Source organism: Leuresthes tenuis, unplaced genomic scaffold, assembly GCF_036924035.1.
Source record: "Leuresthes tenuis unplaced genomic scaffold, fLeuTen1.0.hap1 SCAF_9, whole genome shotgun sequence".
NCBI lineage: Eukaryota > Metazoa > Chordata > Actinopteri > Atheriniformes > Atherinopsidae > Leuresthes > Leuresthes tenuis.
Window position 1 is genome coordinate 2,104,587 of NW_027325363.1, and position 24,741 is coordinate 2,129,327.

The window sequence follows — 24,741 nt, forward strand, 5'->3', positions numbered from 1 at the left end:
AAATCGTCCTCTTTCTGAACCAATTACAAACTATCTGGCTTTAGGAAGTGTCCAAAGCTGATGTACAGGCACCAAAGATTAAGAATTTAATGACTGGAAATGTTTATGCACTTTAAAACAAACACTTGGGAATGACATTTGCTCCAGTATGGAAACGGTCTGTGGGAGAGCATCATACATGTGAGCTCAATTCACTGCTCAGACGCCGTCTTTAAGCTACTTTAACGGTGATTCTGTCAGATGAGGCTGTGGTTTTATTAGAGCAGAGCGACCGTCTGGAAACGCTTTAAACAGGTTTATATGCAGCCTTAATGGGCTGATTTTCAGTCCCAGTTTCTCACTAAAGATATGAACACTTTTTAATTGATATACACTTATAGAGAGCTGTGATTTGAGCTGGATTAACATGTTCAGATGCATGTTAGAAGTCTAGTTTTGGTCCGGTTAACACAGCAGTTTGTTTTTAACTAGTCTCATGTAAACATGCCGACTTTCTGAGATAATCAGCTGAGCTCATCCACAAACATCTGCATGTGTTTCTGTAAAGAATAAGTGAGGTGTGCCCACTTTTCCAGCATCAACTGCAGCATCCTCAGTGAAAATGAACATGTGCATCCGGCTTTGTTCTGTCAGAAGAATTATTCTGTCAGATATTTGCTGCTGAGGAGGCTCCAGATTAGATTTTCCAAGATTTTCTCACATTGAACCTTCAGTTCCATAAAAAACTCCCCATGTTGCCATCTCCAAAGTGGAATATATTTAGTCTTGTTCTTGGTTTGTCCAAACAGATCTCACAGGACTGCTGCTATCCAACCTGACCTCCCGGCGCCCCTCACCTGCCTCTCATTTAAAACGAATCGAATGTTTTCCCACCTGAAAAGCTTCTACCTCTCCAGGAAGTGAAATGGATTGTCTGCAGTCATGGAAACACAGCTGATTGTGTGTGCAGGTGGGTGCTCCTGGTCTCAAAGCCTCATTAGGTGAGCATATGGAGTGATCTGCAAACGGTCTGCTGGTGATGGGGAGCAGAAACAAGCCTGACTCAGCAGAGCTGCAGCTGAATTACAGCTCCAGGTTCTTCCTCCCTGTGCTTGTAATACGCTGACTCGCAGTGAGATGCACTAAAACTCGCCCGACTTGCCTTCACATATCTGGGATTTGTTTTATAAGCCGGCAGAGGATTTTATGTCGTCTTTAAAGATGGAAATTGAAAGGCCTTGATTTGTATTTTAACCTCCTTCGGGACAGGAAGTGTCCTAAAGTGGGAACAATTTGTTACTGTGAGCACTTTTGGCGATCTTTTGGGGTTCTGATCACAGCTGCTCAGCAGCAGCAGGTGTGCGTTTGAACAGGGTTTCACACCAGCAACCTTCTAAATATTCCTATCAGCACGTATGAATATGCATGATGATATCTGTTGGAAAAATGATATAGTTATACTATGAGAGAAGCTGCAAGAATAAGAGTCCCTCCATCTTTTCTCTACTCATAATACTTGTTTTGACTGCATGAACTCGTCTTTCCCATAAAATTAAATGGGGAGAAATGCGCCTTTTCCCATAACATTATGTGGCCAGCAAGCATAAACAATATAAATAGCTATAGCACCATTTTGTTAGCAGACAACTCTGAGCAGCTTCCTGACAGGTGGTGCGGACTTGTCTCTTTCTTGTAAGAAATAAATGTTTTGTGTTAATCGTATCCAGCGACTCTGAGCCTAATTTTAAGAGAATTTTTCTGACATCATGGTCCTTCGAGCCGGATCCTAAAATCCTTTCCACCTCCCAGGATCGGAGCTGAAACCGTGCACGGGGGGGTCCAGGACTCCTAACTGAAGTCCTCTCAGCAGAGTTTCTGATAGAGGCCGGCTGCCACTGGCTGGAGGAAAGGTGACAGAATCTATTTTTGAATCAGTGGAAAAGACTCGCTGGATTCTTCTCTGTTGAACTTACCAGTGGATTTATGGTAAGGAACCCTTTGTGTTACTATTGTTGGCGAGAAATAGTGTGATTATTAGGGATAAATTGGGATTATTTAACTAACAATTGTTAGAAACAAGATGCCTTTAACTAAATAGGGGCGTTGTTAATTTCCAATAAGAAAAGTTACTGTTTTGAGTGCAACTTAGTATCAGGAAAGCCTTTAGCTGGTCATTTCTAACTGATTCTTCATCCTGAAGCTTTTCTCCACTTCTCAGAAAGGCAGAGGAGGGTGAGAGGAGTGGAAGGAAGAGGAGAAAAGGAGGCTGCTGGCTGTCGAGTCAAATCATCGTCACAATCAGACGGCAGACTCAACGACACACTCAGTGACTCTCACTCGATTCTGACTGCAGTTCATTCAGGGGGTCGATGAAGCCGCTTCTGATCCCGCCGCCGCACACACAAACATAAGGAGAATCAAATGTAACGGTAACACTGTGCATCACTGCTGCTTTTTTAGGGCAAAAGCAACAACAGGGAAACGGTTCAGTTTCTTCTTCTGTGCCTGTTAACGTCGGCAAACTCCATCATTGAGCTGTGAAACAGGTGCTCTGCAGAGTCTGAGCTGCAGAGTCTGAGCAGCCGAGTCCTCTGCTGCTGATCAATGAAACTCCTGATTTTTATGCCTTTATTTGCATAATTCCATGAAAAAATCAGCACAAATGAAGGTTAATGGACTGGATAGTGTAGTGGTATGATAGCCATCTTTCAAATCCCCTGCATGAAAGGTATTACCTCCAGTAGGGGTCCTTAGGCAAGACCCCCTTTACCCTATCTGCCTACCTGTAAGTCGCTTTGGATAAAAGCGTCTGCTTAAACAAAGGTTAATGGCAGCAGCAACTGGCTGAAATCTGTTCTTACTTCTGAGCTGTTGCTTTTTTTTTTGAGGCAACGTGTTTAATCAAAGTGTTTCAGCTTTGTTTTACCAGCCTGGTCTCGATGAAAGGTGAAGCTACTGCACGCCAAGTTGATTGGCGTTTTACTCAGTGCACTTCTGTCCTAATCCTGACCATTTGAACGGCGTAGAAAGACACTTTTCCATGAACTGAACTTAATTTCATTAAAATATTCAGAGATTTGTAAGAAGTGTCTGCATCCAAGAGACAAGATAATGCAGGCAGCTCTGCATTAAAAACTCAGGAAGACGCTCATCACTACAGCCACAAATTAAAGCTAAAACTTATCACCTGAAGAAGAAGCAGAGGCCTTTCAAGCCCGAGCTCAGAGACGATGGACTGCAGAGAACTGTCCTGTGGACCAGTTCAAAGCCAGGAACAGACTGGCACCATTCTTTATTTTATTTCAGCAACTCAAACCACGTTCTGTACGACAGCAAAAAGCTGCTAAACCGACCTGGAAATGAACGGCTGTGCTGAGTCATCCAAAATGGATTCCACAAAGTGACATCATACCATCTCTAAGTGACGTGGGAAGCGTCTGCTGGAGATCAGAGTGTGAGGAGGTGGTCTGCCGCCGACAGGCCGAAGCAGAAAGCATGCAGGTGTGAGGGCAGGAGGGCGAGAACAGGAGCAAAATGGGACTTTGAATGAAGTTTTTCATCTTCTTCCAGTTCCAAGTGAACCAAGAAGAGAGGCTTCTTACCGCCACTCCTCCCCCTCCCCATGCTGCCCCCTCCTCTTTCTTTCTTTCTTTCTTTCTTGCCTTGATGCTTTGCCCCCATTGTTCTCTGGCCTTCACACACATACCCCCCACATGCGCGCGCACACACACAGGTCCGAAACAATGTGTGAAACGTGAATGGAGCGCAGCCACCGCAGGGAGAGTTGTAAGCTGTTGGCGCTCAGAGTAGAGCCGACTCTCTCGCTCCTTCTGTTTGTCTTTGTCTCTCATCCATCTTTCTCTCCCATTATTAAAATTATGAGAAGCTCGCACGCGCATCCGTCACCGTCTTAAGCGGCGCGAGGACATTAACCCCTGAGAAGACACTAAATGTCCTCTTAACCCCCTGAATTGTGGCATTTTGGGGAGGAGGAGGAGGGCGGGTGGTGGCCCTGATCGTTGCCAGGGGCAACCATAGGGCGAGGTGGAGGGCGTCTTGAGCGTGCGCGTGGATGCATATGTGTTTGAGGCGCGTGCTTGTGGGACCTGCCAGCATCCCGCTGGGCGACCTCTCGCGCCAATTTCATCTTACACGATTGGCTGAGAGGCACAGAGGGATAGAGGAGAGACGCACGCGCGCAAAGGAGCAAGAGAGAGAGAGAGGGAGGGAAAGAGACCTCCACTCAGACAGAGGGGAGAGAGAGAGAGAGGATGGCTGGTAGGATTTAGCCCCGGCAGCGTCTTTTCCCGTCCAACACAACAAGCTTATTACCTTCCTCTCCACGCGCTTGGAAACGGATTTACGCACACCAAAGGAGGTTTGTTTTTGTCTTTTATTCATCTTCTGTCTCCGCTCATCATCACTCCGCTGTTTGCACTCATCCTCCCGGTCTCTTTTCTCTCATCTCCCACAAACCCAGCGTTTTATTTCCGTTTGGCTCGCGCTCGGCTGCGGTTGGAGGCTACAGGTCGCGCGAATGCGTTTAATGGCGATTAGCTGGCGGGTAATTAGCCGTTAAGGGTCAAATTAACCTGGTGGCAGTAGTAGACGGAGAGCTGAGCTTACGTTGACCGGGGGTCCTCGTGCATGGAGAGGTTGTTTTTGTCTCGGTTGGAGGGTCTCCGGTACGAGCGCGGCGGCGGCGGAGGGGGACAATGAACGCGGGGCTGTTGTTTGGCGTCGCCGTTGATCCGCCAGCCTCCGGAGGCATCAGGGGAGCATTTAACAAAATGTGGCCGGTTGGTGATTAAACACCTCGGGTGCCTCGCGCGTCCCGGATCAGACGCGCCGGCCGGCCGGCTGCGCCGGGGCGGCTGCATGGTGCGTTTTTGCGCCGTTTCTTAACGATATGGAGCAACAGAGGCGCACATTACCCAAATTAAACGGTCACGTGCGGCTCAACAGGGAGTTTTCTGTTATTTTGTGTCATATGGAGCTGTTAGAATATTCCTGCAGGGACGCAAAGCTGCTCGTGAGATTTCTATATTTCCATATTGGGGCGTCTGTCGCTCTGTTGGTCCAACGGTTAAATCTGCCTCATCTGACATGTGTGTGCGCGCGTGTGTCATCTGTTCATGCGTGTGTGTTTGTGTCTGGAGAATAATAGCAAAATCCCGAGGCGCATGAAGTTGTTTATGCGCCGGGGCAGCGGTAACACGCACAGTGCAATGAAAGCGAAAATATTACACAACGCGCGCGCTAAAACAGAAATGGATGAGAGAGGGGCGGGTAAGTGGGGTCTCTGTGCCATTTTTTTTAATAAAGCGCGTGTAGACGCGCACGCACATGGCGACAGACAGACAGAATCGCTCCATAATCACAGCCGGGCGTGCACGTGTGAGATGTAAATGAGGTCAGCGCGGAGAAAAGCAGGGAAACGGTTGTTTCCCTCTCAGATTGTTGCTTTATTCCGGTCATTTCTGTTACTGTGTTTGTGTTTTAATGAATAAGGAGGTCGGAGGTTTTCAGGGAGGAGTGTTCAAGCCTCTTCTGCTCCCCCCACAATGAGCTGCTTGTTGGGAATTTGGCGCTTCACTTGTTTTGCTCAAAGAGGAATTCACTGAGTCTGTTGTTGTTGTCCTCCATCACTGCTGCTCTTTATCCCTCCGGATCGACTGATTACCTGATCATGCATCTGTGTTTGGGATGGCCATGTGCGCGTGTCTCCATGGCGTCACGCTCAGACGTCTATTGTTCCTGGTGTAAATGTTATGAAGAAATACTCCTATAAATCGGTCCATTAAGCCAGATTAATCGTCTCATAAACGTCTCGGTGATGAAAAGCCGCTGTTGTGTCTTGTAAATTATTCTTGGAGTGACCTGAAGTGTCTCAGCAGAGGTCTCATTTAAGTCTCCTGCTGATGTTTTTGGATATTTCTCTTATTTCCACTGGGATTTCTGATTATTTCACTTTCAAGTTTGAGGGAAAATCTCCTTTTACAGCCTGACCACAACAGCAGCAGAAGCTTGTTCCTCATCCTTTATTTGAGTGTTTGCTAAGAGAGGAAAAGGAGCCCACGAATAAAAACATGTCGCCATATTAGAGGCTTTTTTTGCCCCCCAAAATGGAGGGGGAGGTGGCTCTGGGCAGCTCATTAGCAATGCAAATTGGCTTTTTTTTTTTTTGCAACGGGAGCTCGGGCACCTGCTGTCTCGAGCATGCGCGCGGTAGCTGGATGACTGGCTTGGCTCCTGCCCTCCTTCTCCTGGACCCCGCTCCCCCGCCCCAACTCTGGGCCGTGAGCGCGCCTCCCTCTCGCGCTCCCTCCTGATGAGACTTGTGTTCCAGTTCAACAGCGCGCTCACGCATGTGGAGCTTTTAGGGATAGATAAATGGACAGATAAAGCATTTTTTTAGTTGAACAAAGGGGCGACAGAAGGAATCGCACGAGAGAAATACGGTGTAAGGAAACAAAAGATGAGGGATGGGTCTGGGGTAGCGTTTGTCTTTCCTCTGCTTAGCATTCAAACAATAGATCACATTTAGTAAAAGGTTATTATCATATTTCAAAAGTGTCAAAAGCAGACAAGTTACCAACTCCTCAACATTTATCTTTATCTTCATTTTTACTTCTTATCTTCCAGCCTCACCGACTGGAGGAGTTAAAACTCTGCGAGGATAAAACATTTATGAAGTGTTTATATAAATGATAGATTGTAGGGTGAAAGTAAAGTGTGTCACGGTGTTTGTGACCTCACTTAAGTTGATAAAAAAGCTAAAAGATACGCTGAAACAAAAGCAAGAAGGAAGGAGAAGGTTCGGAGTGAAGAAACTGGTCTGGTGAGCAGGTTAGTCGTCACTAACCAGAAACAAAACCAGTCAACTTGGTCATGAATGACAGAAGTCTGCAGGAACTCTTTAGTTTGTTCTGGAGAACTAAAAAGAAGAACTAAACTGTAAAGCATCTGTTACCAGATGCTGAGAGTAATTCGCCCAAAAAGTGAAAAAAGGGTTCAGGTTTTAGGGCTAAAGGTCAGTTTCTAGCTTCACTCTCCACTGAAAGTCATTGTTGCTTCCAAACCACTGATTACCCCCAAAAAACAAGGACAATCCCAGAGTTTATCTGATGTTAGTCCAGCTGAAATCATATCTCCCAAAGCTGAATTACTACATATGTTCAGAAGGCTACAAACCGGTCTGGGCTTTGACCCGAAAGCAACAGAAGAAGCTGGAAACAAGAGAGAATAACCACAAGGAAACTGTGCCTGAGTGTCATTAAAGTGCACAGCAGGTGCAACATGTTCAGAGCCGTAAAGATGTCCAGTTCATGGCTGGATGTGGAACTAATCTACCGCTGCTTGTGCTTTTCAGTGCTTCTGCTGTGTGACTTACTGTGTGAACTTTAAACGGCCCAAAACTAACCCGCTGACAGCGGACATGTCGCTAGCTCCCATTAGCAAGAGTCAGACATGTTTCATTCAGTAAATCTATTTCCCTGGAACACGGACAGCGGCCCAGTTAAAGTGGAGCTATAGTGGAGCACATTTACTGCATTAAAGTCCAGAAAACAACAAAACTGGAAACTGGAAACTCAACATGCGATAATTAACACGAAGCAAACTGTATAAACTGCAACATAAAAGGGTTTGATGATAGTTGCACAGCACATACTTTTTGTAGCATGAATAAAACTCACCAGGAGCTGGTTTCCCTCACTGATGGGTAATGGGAGACAGTGAGTGGCTTCTGTGGCACTTTCCTTCTGTTGGGTCGGTTCAAAGGTTACTTTTAGTTGCAGAAAATCTAGAAAAACTAAGCAGATTTGTCATTGAAGGACGCTCAGGCTTGACTGCTGGTTGAAACAAACTCACCAGCCTGCTGTTAATGAGCTAACTTTGCTGTGTTCGTACATTAAAAAGCTTCACGGATCCGTTCCTTTGCTCTTCTTGGGCTGGAAGGTAACAGGCTGCAGCAGGTGAAGGCATCTCCAGCGCTGGTCTGGTCCCAAATCCCGGCTAGTTTTCCCCTCATCGTCCACACAGGTCCAGTTTACCTGCATCTATAGGCAGCTGTGGTGAGGAAAGCTGCAGCTATGGAGACGATGCTGCGTTCAGTGTCGCTACGGCACAGGCAGCGTTAGCTCTTCTATGTTTATTTCAGGGTGTTTTACATATTAATGGCCTAAGCAGTGACCTGGTGACCCTGCACTGAAGAAACATGGTTATGCAGTAAATTTATCTCCTCTTAATAAATGATTCTGTTTAGATTTGAATGTTTGTTCAAATTCAGAGACTAATGACACCGAATGTTTAATCCGTTTGTGTCGTTAACACAAATTGGCTCATATCACAAGGTTAATTAATGGAGGAAATGAAGATAAATGAAGGGAGGAAATGAGCAGAAACCCGGGAACACGTAGGTGGACAAAGATGGAAAGATGGTGATGTTGAAACAATAAAGGAAGAGGAGAGGAGGAGGAGAGTTCAAAGAGGGTCACGATGGGAGAGGAATGAGGAAAAGGAGAGAGAGGGTGGATAATAACAAAGATAGAAGAGATTAACTGCAGGAGAGATGGAAGTTAAAGGTGGGGAAGGAAGGGAGGAAGGAAGGAAGGAAGGAAGGAAGGAAGGAAGGAAGGAAGGAAGGAAGGAAGGAAGGAAGGAAGGAAGGAAGGAAGGAAGGAAGGGAGGAAGGAAGGAAGGAAGGGAGGAAGGAAGGAAGGAAGGAAGGAAGGAAGGAAGGAAGGAAGGAAGGAAGGAAGGAAGGAAGGAAGGAAGGAAGGAAGGAAGGAAGGAAGGAAGGAAGGAAGGAAGGAAGGAAGGAAAGAAAGAAAGAAAGAAAGAAAGAAAGAAGGAAGGAAGGAAGGAACAAAGGAAAGAAAGAAAGAAGGAAAAGAAGGAAGGAAGGAAGGAAGGAACGAAGGAAGGAAAGAAAGAAAGAAAGAAAGAAGGAAGGAAGGAAGGAAAGAAGGAAAAGAAGGAACGAAGGAACGAAGGAACGAAGGAAGGAAAGAAAGAAAGAAAGAAGGAAGGAAGGAAGGAAAGAAAGAAAGAAGGAAGGAAGGAAGGAAGGAAGGAAGGAACGAAGGAAGGAAGGAAGGAAAGAAAGAAAGAAGGAAAAGAAGGAAGGAAGGAAGGAAGGAAGGAAGGAAGGAAGGAAGGAAGGAAGGAAGGAAGGAAGGAAGGAAGGAAGGAAGGAAGGAAGGAACGAAGGAAGGAAGGAAGGAACGAAGGAAGGAACGAAGGAAGGAAGGAAGGAAGGAACGAAGGAAGGAAGGAAGGAACGAAGGAAGGAAGGAAGGAAGGAAGGAAGGAAGGAAGGAACGAAGGAACGAAGGAAGGAAGGAAGGAAGGAAGGAAGGAAGGAAGGAAGGAAGGAAGGAAGGAAGGAAGGAAGGAAGGAAGGAAGGAACGAAGGAAGGAGAACATGTAAAAAGAGAAGAAAGGAGACAAAATGGAGGAAGATGTGAATGGAGGGATGAAAAAGAAGTGAAACGGCATCAATTAAGGAAAAAGGAATGAAAGCAGAGCGTGATGCAGAGAAAAGATGGAGGGAGGAACTTAAAGGAGAAAAGGGAAGTTTAGTGTAAAAGAGATGAAAAAGAAAAGGAAGAACGGAGACAAAGAAGGATGGTGGGAAGACAGCGGAGGGCTAACATGTTCAGAAGATAAATGACAGAATAAAGAAGTAAGAGATGGGAGACAGGAGGGAGCCGTCAGAGGAGGACGCCACGTGTTCGATAGCAAAGCGCCAAAAAGCAGGCAGGAAAATGGTTGTGGAGGCGGCGAACATGGCGTCCGCCGTGGGAGCAAAAGGAGGAAAGTGTTCTGGCTTTTCTCTGCTCTCACATGAGGGTCAGGAGGGTCGTTTAAATTCAGCGAGACGCAGAAAGCAGCGTGTTGAAGCGATCCACCTCACCCCCCGTGCACGTTTCTGTGTGCACGTTTCTGTGTGCACGTTTCTGTGTGCACGTTTCTGTGTGCACGTTTCTGTGCACAGCAATGGGAAGTTCTCACTTCTCCATGGAAGTTATCCAGTTATTAAAGGCTAAAAACAGCAGCCGCTTCACGGTTTATTTTCAGAAAATCAGCTGAAGTCGTGAGATCCTTAGCTGTGATTTCATCACATTTAAGTCTTTGCTCTGTAGTAAAATGATGGTTAATGACACCGAAGCAGCAGTTAAGCACAGAGCCTGTGATGGATTTCTTACTGCAGCCAAACGGATGAAACCAGTCCTAATGTGACGGGAAACTGGCCTGAAACAAAGAGCATCTGCAGAGCTGTGCGACACACTGTTGTTGCACAGATAGAGCCATTTAAGATGAAGATGTGTTAGATTACGGTGCAGGAGGAGGGCCAAATCTAAGGCTACTGAGTTCTTTTCAGAGGCAGCCACCTAATGATTGATCTGTCCAACACTTAGCCAGCGCCGAAGAGCATCTATTGTATGGGTTTGATGCTGGAAGTCAAAGAAAGACCGATTGTTAAAGACCTTAGGGTCTAAAATCGGCTGATGGTGCATTCAAATACATGATGTAAACTTAGCCATAATGTTAAAATAAACGCATTTGTCTTTTCTTCCTTGTTCCTTCACTCATATAGATGTCATATATTAAAGTTTAAACATATTTTATTGATAAAAAGATCCTTGGAACAGTAGATATTTGCATTAAAACAGAGGTGCCATAATACAGAGTCCTAACTGAAGTCTATTTAGCTTAATTTGGTCGAATTGTCTGAGCCCAAAATACATTTTTTATCACTGAAATTTGTTGAATTAGTGCGGATATTTGTGTTTGACCTTTAAAGAAATGTATCTCAGAGAAAAAAGCTCTTTGTAGAGGACTCAGTTACCTAAACCTAAACCTAACAAAGTCATTTTAATGCCTAAACCTAACCAGGTGAATAAACCGAAACAGAATAAAGTTGGAAAAGAGTCTCAAAACGTTACAGCAGCAGCTCTCCGGGGTGAAAGTCAGAGGAATGAACCATTTATACTCAAGTATAACTTTGTAAAAAGAGTCAGGACTTCATGAAAGTTGAAGCACCGATTTAACCTCTACTTAAAAGTGAAAAATAGCACTTTAAAGGACACTTCTATGATATCAGAGCTTCAGGACTTTGAAACCCTGACAGCTGACAACAGCTCAATGAGCCTGTTTCATGACACAAAGTTCAGGTTCTTCTTGTTCGAGTCTCCCGTCTGTTTCATTATAAACCTCATTTTTAATCATATTTGATGTTGAAACGGCAAAAAAAGACAGAAAATACTCAGTTATCTTCACCAAATATATGTATAAACTAAAGTAATGAGCTGTTTGCGTTAAAATATAGCAGGTAAAAGTTAAAACGCAAGACAATAGGTTCTTAAATGAAGTGGAGACGCTGAAAAATGCGGCTTAACGGTAAAGAATCATGTCTCACATGGAATATTTGAAGTAGTCGCCTGATTCTTCCCTGAAAGGAGCAATGATTTAACGAAAGATGAACAGATAAGTGACGGTGTGCTGCACCTCTGCAGCTAAATGTTTGCTCACTGAGGAGCGCCGTGACTGTTGATGGCGGGACGTGACAGTCAGGAAGGTCGCGAACACGCCGCTCAACCTTGAGTTTAAACGCTGCAGATTATTCGCCCAGAATCTAAAAACGAAAAAAAAAGAAAAACTCTGCTGGAAAGACTTAAGAGATAACATCAAATCAGTATTAAGCTACACAGGATAAAATATTTAGACGGCTTTCCAAATCAGCCTTTTCCCCCATTGCTCGGCCTTGTGTGTGTGTCTCCTCCTCAAATCCTAACCGGCATGCCTGAAAAACAGGGTCAGGCTGGAGAAAAAAGAGAAAGCGAGAACGAGCACATGATGGGCAGATAAAGGCTTGTCTGTGTCTGAGGGAGAGGATGAGAGGAGGAGGAGGAGGAGGGCAGCGCGATGAAGGGGCCTCTGTGTTGAAGAAGGGAGTCGAGGCTCTATAGAAGGCTCCCATGGCGGGCAGAAACAAGGCATTTAGTCTGTGAGTTGGCCTCTGTAACGCCATAATAGGCTCTTCTAATGATGCCAGTATGGACGGGGCGGAGAAAAGAAGAAAATGTCCCTTTAAACTGGGGGCTTTTTGTGGGAGAAGTATGAAGGAGGCGGAGGAGCTGGTGGATGATTGGGAGGAACAAGGGAAAAGCTGGTCGGGGTGAGAGTTCAGGCGTGAAGCTTAATATGAAAGGCTGAACCGGTCCAAACTGAGGGTGGATCAAATCAAAGGACTCTCACCCAGTGGACTCGTTTAGGTTTAGGCGACAAAAACTGCTTGGTTAGGTTTGGGAATTGATCATGGTTTGGATTAAAAGAGGCTCGCTCTTCCCTTCTGTAACCAGCTTCTCCTTCACTTTGAAGCGATTTCACATGTAATCTGGGTAACTTTCTTTGATTGAGGGTCAATAATGTGAGTGATAACAACTGATTATGGCCATTTAAGGTGCTAATAGCATTAAACGCATGAATATAATCTAATATTTAGTAGTATATAAATGGATTGGTCAATAATGTGAGTGATAACAACTGATTATGGCCATTTAATGTGCTAATAGCATTAAACGCATGAATATAATCTAATATTTAGTAGTATATAAATGGATTGGTCAATAATGTGAGTGATAACAACTGATTATGGCCATTTAATGTGCTAATAGCATTAAACGCATGAATATAATCTAATATTTAGTAGTATATAAATGGATTGGTCAATAATGTGAGTGATAACAACTGATTATGGCCATTTAAGGTGCTAATAGCATTAAACGCATGAATATAATCTAATATTTAGTAGTATATAAATGGATTGGTCAATAATGTGAGTGATAACAACTGATTATGGCCATTTAAGGTGCTAATAGCATTAAACACATGAATATAATCTAATATTTAGTAGTATATAAATGGATTGGTCAATAATGTGAGTGATAACAACTGATTATGGCCATTTAAGGTGCTAATAGCATTAAACGCATGAATATAATCTAATATTTAGTAGTATATAAATGGATTGGTCAATAATGTGAGTGATAACAACTGATTATGGCCATTTAATGTGCTAATAGCATTAAACGCATGAATATAATCTAATATTTAGTAGTATATAAATGGATTGGTCAATAATGTGAGTGATAACAACTGATTATGGCCATTTAAGGTGCTAATAGCATTAAACGCATGAATATAATCTAATATTTAGTAGTATATAAATGGATTGGTCAATAATGTGAGTGATAACAACTGATTATGGCCATTTAAGGTGCTAATAGCATTAAACGCATGAATATAATCTAATATTTAGTAGTATATAAATGGATTGGTCAATAATGTGAGTGATAACAACTGATTATGGCCATTTAATGTGCTAATAGCATTAAACGCATGAATATAATCTAATATTTAGTAGTATATAAATGGATTGGTCAATAATGTGAGTGATAACAACTGATTATGGCCATTTAAGGTGCTAATAGCATTAAACGCATGAATATAATCTAATATTTAGTAGTATATAAATGGATTGGTCAATAATGTGAGTGATAACAACTGATTATGGCCATTTAAGGTGCTAATAGCATTAAACGCATGAATATAATCTAATATTTAGTAGTATATAAATGGATTGGTCAATAATGTGAGTGATAACAACTGATTATGGCCATTTAAGGTGCTAATAGCATTAAACGCATGAATATAATCTAATATTTAGTAGTATATAAATGGATTGGTCAATAATGTGAGTGATAACAACTGATTATGGCCATTTAATGTGCTAATAGCATTAAACGCATGAATATAATCTAATATTTAGTAGTATATAAATGGATTGGTCAATAATGTGAGTGATAACAACTGATAATTGCCATTTAATGTGCTAATAGCATTAAACGCATGAATATAATCTAATATTTAGTAGTATATAAATGGATTGGTCAATAATGTGAGTGATAACAACTGATTATGGCCATTTAATGTGCTAATAGCATTAAACGCATGAATATAATCTAATATTTAGTAGTATATAAATGGATTGGTCAATAATGTGAGTGATAACAACTGATTATGGCCATTTAATGTGCTAATAGCATTAAACGCATGAATATAATCTAATATTTAGTAGTATATAAATGGATTGGTCAATAATGTGAGTGATAACAACTGATTATGGCCATTTAATGTGCTAATAGCATTAAACACATGAATATAATCTAATATTTAGTAGTATATAAATGGATTGGTCAATAATGTGAGTGATAACAACTGATAATTGCCATTTAATGTGCTAATAGCATTAAACGCATGAATATAATCTAATATTTAGTAGTATATAAATGGATTGGTCAATAATGTGAGTGATAACAACTGATAATTGCCATTTAAGGTGCTAATAGCATTAAACGCATGAATATAATCTAATATTTAGTAGTATATAAATGGATTGGTCAATAATGTGAGTGATAACAACTGATTATGGCCATTTAATGTGCTAATAGCATTAAACAGATGAATATAATCTAATATTTAGTAGTATATAAATGGATTGGTCAATAATGTGAGTGATAACAACTCATAATTGCCATTTAATGTGCTAATAGCATTAAACGCATGAATATAATCTAATATTTAGTAGTATATAAATGGATTGGTCAATAATGTGAGTGATAACAACTGATAATTGCCATTTAAGGTGCTAATAGCATTAAACGCATGAATATAATCTAATATTTAGTAGTATATAAATGGATTGGTCAATAATGTGAGTGATAACAACTGATTATGGCCATTTAATGTGCTAATAGCATTAAACAGATGAATATAATCTAATATTTAGTAGTATATAAATGGATTGGTCAATAATGTGAGTGATAACAACTGATTATGGCCATTTAATGTGCTAATAGCATTAAACGCATGAATATAATCTAATATTTAGTAGTATATAAATGGATTGTTCAATAACCGACTAATTAGTACAGTGTATAAACGAGGCTTTGTTGGATAAAAGGTGGATTATCTGACATTTTAACCTAGATTCCAACACTTTTGAATAGAAAACACAATGCAAAAGTGATGTAATTGACATTAAAGAGGTTCTATGACCCGATCCCAATTAATCCCCTTGGCCCCAGAACTTGGTCCTAATTGGATTTGGGCCGTGGAGCTTCTGTAATGTTTGGCATCTCAACACGTCCGGAATATTATTCAGCTTTTTAAAGATTTACTTGGTAGGATGTAGAGACACCTAGTGGCACAAACTGCTAATTGCAACCAATTGCACACCCTCTACCCCAAACTAAAGACAGCAAAAAAGGTTAATTAAAGCATAAATTATGTCTTTAGAGTGAGAACTTAACTAAAAAAATAAAGCTTGCACTCATTTCTCAAAACTTTCCTCCTTAAAATTTCTGCAGTTTTTGCCTAAAACGGCTGAAAAAGGCACATCCAAAGTAAATTAACCATTTGGGGTAGAGGCATGGTCCAGTGGGAATGTTGACAGTTTGCAGCAGTGTGTCTTTATGGATGTAAGACCTGTTGTCAACTGGACCCTCTCCAACGTAAAAGGACCATTTTTGTTTGTTTTTGGAATACTGTGAAGCTTCAGAGGTGAGCTGCATCATTTTCAGAATTTGCAACTGGTTTGACATGAATATTTACTGTCTACAGTTAGGATTGTTTCCTGACATTGGATGGTACATCATTTGATCTCAAGAACTTAAAGTTTGGTGAAAGTCGGCGTCCTTCGGAAGATATTTAGATAACTGGAGATCCATATAACGGAGTGAACGGGGCTTAGAGGATGCAGCCTCTAAATAAGGCATTATCTGTCTTTATTTCACCAATACTTTAAGAAGAATGAATGAATGAACGTGTGCTATAGCTCTGTTAGCTCATAGCTGCTGTTATGTGGCTATAGGAGAGCTAACGGAGGGATTTCTACACAGGCACTCTACTGGGACCACTTCATCCACACGCCCCCCTGCAGCACAGTTTATTCACTCCGTGCTCTGTGACAGTCGGCTAACTTCACACAGAGTTTTCTGCTGATAGTTTTGTGCAACATGGCAGGATATTTATCAGATTTTGACAACATGAACGATGACTTTGAGTCAGATGGACGTTCTTACCGGAGTGAATGAGCTGTGCTGCAGGGGGGCGTGTGGATGAAGTGGGCCCAGTAGAGTGCCTGTGTAGAAATCCCTCCGTTAGCTCTCCTGTAGCTGCAAGTAGCCACATAACAGCAGCTATGAGCTAACAGAGCTATGAGCTAACAGAGCTACGAGCTAACAGAGCTATGAGCTAACAGAGCTATAGCACACGTTCATTCATTCATTCTTCTTAAAGTATTGGTGAAATAAAGACAGATGATGCCTTATTTAGAGGCTGCATCCTCTAAGCCCCGTTCACTCCGTTATATGGATCTCCAGTTATCTAAATATCTTCTGAAGGACGCCGACTTTCACCAAACTGTTCTCAGTGAGCAGATGAACGTATTTCAGGCCAGAAATAAGGTTTAAAAATACCGGAGTTCCCCTTTAATGTGTATACGTACATAGGAAGGGGGGCTGAGTTTTTTGCCTTATTTTTACAGTTTCAGTCAAAATGACCTCAACTAAACAACAACTTTATGTGTTCTACCTCTCAAATCTTATGAAATTCATTGTTAGTATTTGAATCTTCCTGTAGGATAGACAATGAGCATCTGCCTCAATAACATATGAACATATCTAACCAAAGAAAGCTGCCTGCAGTGTGTTTAAAAGTGAGATAATGTAGGATGGAAGTGTTAGAAAACTCCAGAGGTTTTTCCCACTGCAGTTTAAGCTGTTGTCAGATTTTCTGCAGCTTCACTCGTAACTCAACTGCAACACGAACCTATAATTACTAAATAGTTGAGGTCATTTTCGTGCTTTAATTTCTAGGAAAACAATACAGTTGGAGATTTTAGAGGATAATGAACTGTTATTAGGACTTTCAGCAAGATGCAGTTCTGCAAAGCTGAGCTGAAAAAGATTTTTCTGCTATAAACCAAAGAAATATGTCAGTTCCCACTCAGCTATGGGTTTGTTCTCGAGTCCTTCTTTCCAGTTTTAATAGAGGAAGATGGCTCATGGGTGCAGATGGCAGCAGTTTTAGATTTTAGTGACCTATTCTGGGAAGTTTGGTACAACTGGAGGATAACTGTGGATCCAGCTGGGAGTTTTATTGATGCATCACCTTTTTTCATAATGTTTAACTTTTATTGTGCTTGAGCAAACATTCCTGGACCCCCCCCCCACCCCCCTTCCCTGTACTTTCTCCGTCTTTTGGCTCCAACATGAGGAGAGTTTCTTCTTCTTTGAAGCAGAATCATCCTCAGGTTTAGCATAAATGTAGCTAAAAAGGCACCGTAACAGCAGAGATAGTCGCTTCATGTCATTGGTTTCCATAGATTCAGATATCTGTCGCTCCCACATGCAAAACATTATTAATTCCAGAATATCGGCTATTTAGCCATTTATTTCATCCTTAAAAAGGAGGTTTTTTTGGGCTGGTCGGGTCTGTAAGTTCTCTAAAGCTGCGGCACAAATGTTCATGGAGAAATTAAGCATGAAACTATGAAACTGTCTGAGATAAAGCATCTTTCAGTTTGTTCTTCAGCAGCACAGACAGAAGAAAAGCTGTTGGTATTCTGCCTTTAGTTTGTAAGAGACAGCTACACTCAAATAAAAACAGATTTTAACTGACTTTGTTCCTGTTTCTGTCTCAGATTGCCGTGAAATAAGTTAGCCGGGGGCTAGCAGCCATTCACGCAGCCCTGGGCCAGGTCCCGGCGACCAGCGGCTGTTTGTCCACTTGGGATTGGCTCCTGCCCCCCACTTCCTCAGGCCTGGCTGAGTTCCAGTGGCTAGCTGGGCCCAGTCCTGGCGGCTTGCTCTCGGTTGCTCAGCCAGGGCCGCCAGCCCCTGACTAACTTGTCCTGGAAGCTTCATCAGCTCCTCACAGAACATTGTTAAGACTGGCTCCTCCAATGGCACAGATCAATGATTCTTCTCATGATATTTCTTGTGACAGATGAAAACATCTTATGGACATGCTAACGAGGTTAAAGACCTCGGGGACTTTAATCATCCTTGTAATCAGTCACATTTCCTTGTTCTGCCTTCCATAAAGATAAACTGGCCTCATATTGTTGTCTCGGTTGAATTTTAGACTTTGGACTTCTTGGCTCTTCCATTTATGGCATTTTCTGCTTCTGCTTGTTGTAGATCTGCAGTTTCTTTTTGAATAACCTGTAAAAACGGTTTCTATTTGGCTGCTGCTGACAAAAGTGGATTCAAAAGTTAAAAAAACAGACAGAAAATCAGTCATCTGGAGTGGTTTTGGTGTCTAAAATGAAGGAAAAATGACTTTCTGCATCAAAAGCCTCATTCAAAGATAATCCAAGCAGCTATTCGTAGAGAAACTGAGAAATAAAGCAGGGTATCAGACCCGTGACACCGCCAGGTGCACGTTGTATCCCAGCATGCTGTTCTGCTGCTTCTAGGCTCATAACTGAGGACACAGAGTTCATGTCCACAGCACATTACACTGAGTGGGTTTTAAATATCTGAAGATGTGATAGATGTGATCCACTTTGGGAGAAAACAGAATTAAATTATACAAAAGCCATTTAGAGTTCAGCATCTGCACAAAAACTTCAGAAGTCAACATGCTTTTGCCTAAAGAAAAGCTCCTTTTTGGGGGGAAATTCAGTGCAAACAGATCAGATGAAGACTTCATGGAAAGGAAAATGATGTCAAAGCAGTTTGATATCAAACCTGGTTCCAGCTACAGTCAGGACTGATGAAATGTAGAGATCTGAAGATGAGGGGAAGCTGTTTGCTCGCCACGCTGCCTCCTTCTCGGGTGAACCTGTGGGAGCGTTGCGTGCCGCTTCTCCTGATCCTCCTGATGGATTTAACACGCCTAAACCAAGTGTCGTGGCGTCTGAAACGTTACCGCTCCCTGCAGAGAAGGCGTCTTTGCTCTAAAACTGTGTGCCTCTGAGGTCAAAGGTCAGACAGTTTGCTGTCGGTGGGGGTGACGGCAAACTGTCTGACCATTATGTCATCCAGCCTGAGAGCGTTTTAAAGGCACAATCTGTGATTTAAACGGCACCAACACAGAACTAAGGAGCAGCTTTAACGCACTCCTTGGTGGGGACTGGTAGTCCAAGCCTGGTTGGGTTGCCTCTGATCGTGTAGAGTTAGCTTCCTCGAGCTCTATTTCACTGTCAAGCCTTCCCAGCGTTTACTCCCAGGCAGAAAAAGCACGTGGAAGTCATGTCCCTGCATATTAGCTCAAGCTGTGAAATGCAGCAGGAATGACTTCTGAAGGGAGACGCTGTCGGTTCTGCAGGTATGTGGCCAGGAAAAAGGGTTGGACTCGTTTAAATGATGGTGCTGGAAAACAATCTGGAAGGTACTCTGTCCGGATACCATGAATGCTGGTTTATACCGGCTCAGTATGATTAAAGCATATAAAGCAGGTTCCTAGTCACAGCAGGTAGATTCTGGTAGATTCTGTCAGTCCATTGTGGTCTGAGTGGATTTGTTTTGCTCTTTTATTCTTCTTTGAGGTTCTGAGTTTTCGCCTTACTTCCTGTTTGATTTTGAAGCACTTTCTTTGCTTCTCCAGGTCCCAGTTCCTGATTATCAGTGTTTTTCCCTCCTGGTTATCTTGGTCTGTGGCACTCGTCCTCATCCTTCAACCCAGTTTTCTGCACAGTTTTTCCCTGCCTGTGTCCACGTGTTATCACTGAGATTCTCACCGATCAAACACCAACTAAACAACTTTTCACTCCCTTTAAGAAGCTTGAACAAGTCGTTTGTGTCATTCAACCTGCTTTGTTGCCTCCCCACACCGATAAATCACTTCATCACTATAGTTGCATTCGGACAGAGACGTTCTAAGAACCGTCCACCTCGAATTTAGTTCTCAGAACTGTCCTTCCCCAGGGGAACTGTTTCATTTTGCATTCCCACATGAGTCGGGGGCCTTGACAGGGACTGATGTGACGCCGCCGTCTGCGACAGACGTGCTACTTTAGCGCCACTCAGCAACAGAACAGAACCTGGGAAAAGTAAGGAGAGAAGAAAACAACAGCACCAAGAAGCTAACATGGAGAGCGAGGAGGCCACCGTGTTCACGGTCTGCATGGCGGTGATATTAATCATGGACGATCACATCAGGCGTCTAAGATGGAGGCTGGAAGAGCGCACAGCGAGAGTCAGGAGACGGAGAATCCAGCAGCGGGCGATACTTCTTCCTTTCATGGAGGAAAGAAGGAGAGCAGAGCGCCGCAGACAAAGGAGACGAAGTTTAACTTATTAAACAGGCGCCGGTTGGGTCCGTGTCGTACGAGTAAACATTTCAGACAAGGGGCGGAGCTACCAGCCACCAAACACCTCCGTCATGTTCCTGTGGAGCCCAGAAAAGACCCTGAAGGAGCTGAAATGGTTCCAGGAACTGAGGGCCGTGGTCCCTAGTTCCTCAGGGCCGTGATCCCTAGTTCCTGAGGGCCGTGGTCCCTATTTCCTGAGGGCCGTGGTCCCTAGTTCCTGAGGGCCGTGGTCCCTAGTTCCCGAGGGCCGTGGTCCCTAGTTCCCGAGGGCCGTGGTCCCTAGTTCCCGAGGGCCGTGGTCTAGTTCCCGAGGGCCGTGGTCCCTAGTTCCTGAGGGCCGTGGTCTCTAGTTCCTGAGGGTCGTGGTCCCTAGTTCCTGAGGGCCGTGGTCCCTAGTTCCTGAGGGCCGTGGTCCCTAGTTCCTGAGGGCCGTGGTCTCTAGTTCCTGATGGCCGTGGTCCCTAGTTCCACAGGGCCGTGGTCTCTAGTTCCTCAGGGCCGGTCTCTAGTTCCTGAGGGCCGTGGTCCCTAGTTCCTGAGGGCCGGTCTCTAGTTCCTGAGGGCCGTGGTTTCTAGTTCCTGAGGGCCGTGATCCCTAGTTCCCGAGGGCCGTGGTCCCTAGTTCCTGTAAGTCTGAATGTGGGGAAAAAACGCTATTCCCTAAACCCTATTCCTGAAAAGGTTCTAGGAACTGCAAAAGGTTCCTACAGTGGGAAAGAGCCTATTGTGACACTTTGATTAGACGGACTTGATGCCACACACAGAGGAAGAAATGAATTTTAGCTGGTCTGGTCGGCCTCCATAAACCCACCCCCACTCCCTCGTGTAATTGGTTCTTAGATGTAGTCAAACAAATAGATGATGCTGATCTGAAGTCATGTTTTTTGGCTCAAACTCGGTGCTTTGGCTGTTGGAAAGAAAATAACTGGCTCCAGATGAGGTGCAAAGGCTTAACTTTAGTCTTTAATATGTCTGGTGCTTCGGACTTAGGAGGCAAAAACAAACTAAATGGTCCTTTATCTGTTGAGTTATTAGTCAGATGGTCTTTTCTGTGGGACATTTCTCTTTCCTGTCCCTGAATAATCAGGAGCAAACACCCAGAAATCTTGCTCACCATTTTTTTTTCTTCTTGAAGGAGCAGAATTGAAAATAAATGGACCCTAACAGCGTTGCACATGAAAGGCTTTTCAGTACGCTCCCTCCCAACCCCGCTCCTGATGCAAAACTACGACAGCAGGGATAATTAGGGAATTGTATTTTGAAAATATAGGTCTGCATGGTAATGAGGGCACATCGGCGAATAAAAAAGCTTCAGTGCAGCTCGATCTGCTGGAGAGCCGCAAAGACGGCGAGTGGCTTCAAGGCAGAGAGACGAGAGAACATTTCTTCAGTGGATTAAAAAGAGATCACACACACACAGTTAAGTCTCCGCAAGGCCATGACATCTGCAGTAATGGAATCACAACAACACAGGACGTTATTTAACTGCTAAAAGAAGCTCACAGAGACAAACAAACCCAAGATAAGAGGTTTTAAGATGCTGTTTTCCATCATTTATCGATTTTATTACCCGGTTCATGTCAAAAACTGCAGTGAAAGGCTCTTATTTTCATGTATTTTTGTTAGTTTTACACTCTGAGGTCAAAAATTGTTTAGATCCAACTCCAAAGATTAATATCCAGCAGTTTAAGTCCAAAGATACTAAAAATGTACACAAAGGAGAAGCTTTGGAAATGGAAACTGAACTATGAGCTTTGGAAGAGTTCTGCTAAAAGATCTGTTCAGCTTTAAGACTCCGGCTCAGTTAACTTCTATCATTTGGCAGAATCAGCAGAAACAGATCGTCTTCGTAGCCTGTTGTATTTGTAGGGCTGTGTCCGTGTGGCACGAACGGTTAGATGTGGAACCCACCGCCATGGAGCCTGTTAAAACCCTAACTTTGTAGAACAGAACCGCTGAAAATGTTGAATGGATCTCAGACTCAGATCTCCAGCATGCTCATTGGCAGCTGATGCTCTGTTCAAACAGAATGGGACATATGTGCTGTGCAGAGTCCGCAGAAAAAGAGGCGGATTTGCTTGTAGTTGGCGGGCCAGAAGCTCCCGGTTTGTATGCAGGGTTTATGTTACCAGTAGATGCATCTGCCCTGTGCTAAAAGAACAACCAGAGCCCACAAAAGCACTGGCAATAAAAAGAGAAAAGGTGGCCTGAATGTCCCAATCTGTTTTCGTTGCAGGGCTAAAACACCTCCCACCACCCCTCCTACCTCCTCTTAAGTGTTGCTTCTGTTGGGATAGTGAAGAAAACAGGGTCACTGTACAGTGTTTGAGTCTTTGTTGTGAACATGCAGCGTGTTCTGCTGTGAGATCGGGTCTTTTCTTCTTCTGCAGAGTGTCAAAACGTTCCTGTAATTACCAGCATGTGGAAAAATCTGGATGAAAACTGACAAACGGGTGGAAACAGAACGTTTCAGACTCAGCAACACATGCGTTTGTGGGTCCATCTGGTTAAATTAAAGGACCAGTCTGGTGTTTTCTACTTTTCTCTGTGAATACGTCCAAAGCAAAGGCCAAAAGTTGAGTGTAAATGCTGCACCAAAGACTCCAAACACTGGATCGTTGGGGACTGTTGGGATGCTGGTGTCAGCATTTCAGCTGTTGGATGTGTGTGTGTGAAGGACTGAATCCAAATTTACAGTGTGTGTGTGTTCATAGTAACGGAGGAACATGACACTGATGTGTTTTAATCCCTTTTAAACAACGGTGTCTTTTCATGGGATTTATTGGCAGCAATAAAAACACAGAAGTTCATTGTTCCCCTGCTGGAAGTCCCTGAATGTAATATGTGAAAATACAGGAAGTGGAGGACAGGACAGTGTGATGAAGCTGTAAAAACACAGATGAGATCTCAGATAGCAACAAAAGGACAGCAGAGATAAACCAAGTGTGACTGTGTCGTCCTTTGGGTTGAATCCAGTTTAAATTGGCTGCTCTCCTTGCGCTGGATTAAACCCGGGCTTAATACCTTTACACTAAAAGGCTGCTGGTTCTCTCAGAGGGCAATCTGCTGCACCAGGCATTAATCCACAACAACAACAGCCGTTTATCTGGCTCAGATCACAGAAAATATCTGCTAAAGTGAGAAGACTCCGGGAAAGGGTCAGTGTTTCTGTTTGTGGTGGCCATCTTGGTTTGGGTCAATGAGGAAGCAGCCCGTGAAATGATGTTCTGTGACAGGATGAAGAAGGCTGGTGCCAGCTGTTCACTGACAGAGTGAATGATCAAGCTTTCAGGAAACAGAGTCATTGTTCTGTGAGAAAGAATATAATATAATATAATATATATATATATATATGTGACTGCAAACTATATATATATACATATATCTGGGCTTTCATTGATTAGACTAAAGGAAAGAATATCAAATAAGCGAAGATATGTGACTGCAAACTAATATATATTATATATATATATATTATATATATATATATATATATATTATATATACATATATCTGGGCTTTCATTGACTGGACTAAAGGAAAAAATATCAAATAAGCCACGATATGTGACTGCAAACTAAATATATAAATATATATATATATATATATATATATATATATATATATATATATATATATGGGCTTTCATTGACTGGACTAAAGGAAAAAATATCAAATAAGCGATGATATGTGACTGCAAACTAAATATATATATATATATATATATATATATATATATATATATATATGGGCTTTCATTGACTGGACTAAAGGAAAAAATATCAAATAAGCGATGATATGTGACTGCAAACTAAATATATATATATATATATATATATATATATATATATATATATATATATATATATATATATATATCTGGGCTTTCATTGACTGGACTAAAGGAGAAGATATCATCACATGTGTGGACCTCCCAGTTTGTGCAGAGCGGCTAATCTGAAACCAGTCTGATTGGACCTGATGTATGATGGGAGGATTGGGACAAACCCAACAGCAAACCAGCAAAGAACACTTTTCAATCAGTGTTTGTGAGATTTCTTCATTTAAAGAAGTTTTGGCTGAACTTCCAGTTTGTTTTCAAATGAAGAAACTTTTGATTTTACCTGTTGGATGAGCAGCTGAGAAGAAGCCACAGTTCTGAAACCAAAATGAACTCCTTTAGCACTGACTTTATGGCTTTTTCTCATAAATCGGGACGTTTTCAGAGCTAAAGAGCCGAATCTTTCTCTCTAAATCTGACAAATAAAAAATGCTGTCGGTTTTCCCTGAGCAGTTTGCTGCTGAAGCAGCTTCAGACGATATTAAACGACGCTTCCAGAGATCCTGTCCTCCCAGTGAGGCTGTGCAGCAGG

The 24,741-nt window shown here is 42.7% G+C and overlaps 1 protein-coding gene across 1 annotated transcript in view; it reads left to right on the forward strand.

The window, feature by feature from the left end:
- Positions 1-4,148: 4,148 nt before the first annotated feature.
- The window catches only part of LOC140313898 (uncharacterized), a 41,141-nt gene continuing 20,548 nt past the window's right edge, over positions 4,149-24,741 (forward strand). The window contains exon 1 of the mRNA XM_072391883.1: positions 4,149-4,357. The gene's annotated coding sequence lies outside the window, so the exon portion shown is untranslated. The remainder of the gene's footprint in view (positions 4,358-24,741) is intronic.